Here is a 3311-nt window from a genome sequence, read left to right as displayed (position 1 = left end):
CTTAATCTTATTCTGTCCACAATATTTGAATTTCAGCTCATTGGGCTCTCGAATAGCGGGGGAAAGAGCTTTTTAAGACCCCCTACCCCATATAGGTTTACGTGCTATAGCCGTACAACATTCGATATATTCGGCTTTTACATTGAAGACGATCCCTTGATTTAGACTATGAAGATTATCTCCAGTTATTGGGGCCCGGGACCCCCCAAATTTTTTCTTAATCTTATTCTGTCCACAATATTTGAATTTCAGCTCATTGGGCTATCTAATAGCGGGGGAAAGGGCTTTTTAAGACCCCCTACCCCATATAGGTTTACGTGCTATGAGCCGTACAACATTCGATATATTCGGCTTTTATATTGAAGACAATCCCTTGATTTAGACTATGAAGATTATCTCCAGTTATTGGGGGACCCCAAATTTTTCTTAATCTTATTCTGTCCACAATATTTGAATTTCAGCTCATTGGGTTATCTAATAGCGGGGAAAGGGCTTTTAAGACCCCCTACCCCATATAGGTTTACGTGCTATGAGCCGTACAACATTCGATATATTCGGCTTTTATATTGAAGACGATCTCTTGATTTAGACTATGAAGATTATCTCCAGTTATTGGGGGGACCCCCCAAATTTTTTCTTAATCTATCTTATTCTGGTCACAATATTTGAATTTCAACACATCGGGCCGTATAATAGCGGGGGAAAGGGATTTTAAAGGCCCCCTACGTACCCTATATAGGTTTACATGCTATGAGCCGTACAACATTATATATATTCGGCTTTTTTTTATCGAAGACAATCCCTTGATTTAGTCTATGAAGATTAACTCCAGTTATTGGGGGGACCCCCCAATTTATTTCTTAATCTTATTCTGTCCACAATATTTCAATTTCAGCTCATTGGGCTATCTAATAGCGGGGAAAGGGCTTTTAAGACCCCCTACCCCATATAGGTTTACGTGCTATGAGCCGTACAACATATTCGATATATTCGGCTTTTATATTGAAGACGATCCCTTGATTTAGACTATGAAGTCTATCTCCAGTTATTGGGGGGACCCCCCAATTTTTTCTTTATTTTATTCTTTCCGGAATATTTGATTTTCAGCTCATTGGGCTATCTAATAGCGGGGGAAAGAGCTTTTTCAGACCCCCCACCCCATATAGGTTTACGTGCTATAGCCGTACAACATTCGATATATTCGGCTTTTACATTGAAGACGATCCCTTGATTTAGACTATGAAGATTATCTCCAGTTATTGGCGCCCGGGACCCCCCAAATTCTTTCTTAATCTTATTCTGTCCACAATATTTGAATTTCAGCTCATTGGGCTATCTAATAGCGGGGAAAGAGCTTTTAAGACCCCCTACCCCATATAGGTTTACAAGCTATAGCCGTACAACATTCGATATATTCGGCTTTTATATTGAAGACGATCCCTTGATTTAGACTATGAAGATTATCTCCAGTTATTGGGGCCCGGACCCCCCCCCCATTTTTTCTTAATCTTATTCTGTCCACAATATTTGAATTTCAGCTCATTGGGCTATCTAATAGCGGGGAAAGGGCTTTTAAAGACCCCCACCCCATATAGGTTTACGTGCTATGAGCCGTACAACATTCGATATATTCGGCTTTTATATTGAAGACGATCTCTTGATTTAGACTATGAAGATTATCTCCAGTTATTGGGGGGACCCCCCAAATGTTTTCTTAATCTATCTTATTCTGGTCACAATATTTGAATTTCAACACATCGGGCCGTATAATAGCGGGGGAAAGGGATTTTAAAGGCCCCCTACGTACCCTATATAGGTTTACATGCTATGAGCCGTACAACATTATATATATTCGGCTTTTTTATTGAAGACGGCTTTTATATTGAAGACGATCCCTTGATTTAGACTATGAAGATTATCTCCAGTTATTGGGGCCCGGGACCCCCAAATTTTTTCTTAATCTTATTCTGTCCACAATATTTGAATTTCAGCTCATTGGGCTATCTAATAGCGGGGAAAGAGCTTTTAAGACCCCCTACCCCATATAGGTTTACGTGCTATAGCCGTACAACATTCGATATATTCGGCTTTTATATTGAAGACGATCCCTTGATTTAGACTATGAAGATTATCTCCAGTTATTGGGGGGACCCCCCAAACTTTTTCTTAATCTTATTCTGTCCACAATATTTGAATTTCAGCTCATTGGGCTATCTAATAGCAGGGGAAAGGGCTTTTTAAGACCCCCTACCCCATATAGGTTTACGTGCTATGAGCCGTACAACATTCGATATATTCGGCTTTTATATTGAAGACGATCCCTTGATTTAGACTATGAAGATTATCTCCAGTTATTGGGGGACCCCAAATTTTTTCTTAATCTTATTCTGTCCACAATATTTGAATTTCAGCTCATTGGGTTATCTAATAGCGGGGGAAAGGGCTTTTTAAGACCCCCTACCCCATATAGGTTTACGTGCTATAAGCCGTACAACATTCGATATATTCGGCTTTTATATTGAAGACGATCTCTTGATTTAGACTATGAAGATTATCTCCAGTTATTGGGGGGACCCCCCAAATTTTTTCTAAATTATCTTATTCTGGTCACAATATTTGAATTTCAACACATCGGGCCGTATAATAGCGGGGGAAAGGGATTTTAAAGGCCCCCTACGTACCCTATATAGGTTTACATGCTATGAGCCGTACAACATTATATATATTCGGCTTTTTTTATTGAAGACAATCCCTTGATTTAGTCTATGAAGATTAACTCCAGTTATTGGGGGGACCCCCCAAATTTATTTCTTAATCTTATTCTGTCCACAATATTTCAATTTCAGCTCATTGGGCTATCTAATAGCGGGGGAAAGGGCTTTTTAAGACCCCCTACCCCATATAGGTTTACGTGCTATGAGCCGTACAACATTCGATATATTCGGCTTTTATATTGAAGACGATCCCTTGATTTAGACTATGAAGTCTATCTCCAGTTATTGGGGGGACCCCCCAATTTTTTCTTAATCTTATTCTGTCCACAATATTTGAATTTCAGCTCATTGGGCTATCTAATAGCGGGGAAAGAGCTTTTAAGACCCCCTACCCCATATAGGTTTACGTGCTATAGCCGTACAACATTCGATATATTCGGCTTTTATATTGAAGACGATCCCTTGATTTAGACTATGAAGATTATCTCCAGTTATTGGGGCCCGGACCCCCAAATTTTTCTTAATCTTATTCTGTCCACAATATTTGAATTTCAGCTCATTGGGCTATCTAATAGCGGGGGCAAGGGCTTTTTAAGA

Source organism: Amphiura filiformis, chromosome 1 (genome assembly GCF_039555335.1).
Source record: "Amphiura filiformis chromosome 1, Afil_fr2py, whole genome shotgun sequence".
In the NCBI taxonomy this organism is placed as follows: Eukaryota; Metazoa; Echinodermata; class Ophiuroidea; order Amphilepidida; family Amphiuridae; genus Amphiura; species Amphiura filiformis.
Note: the sequence above shows the minus strand (reverse complement) of the source record.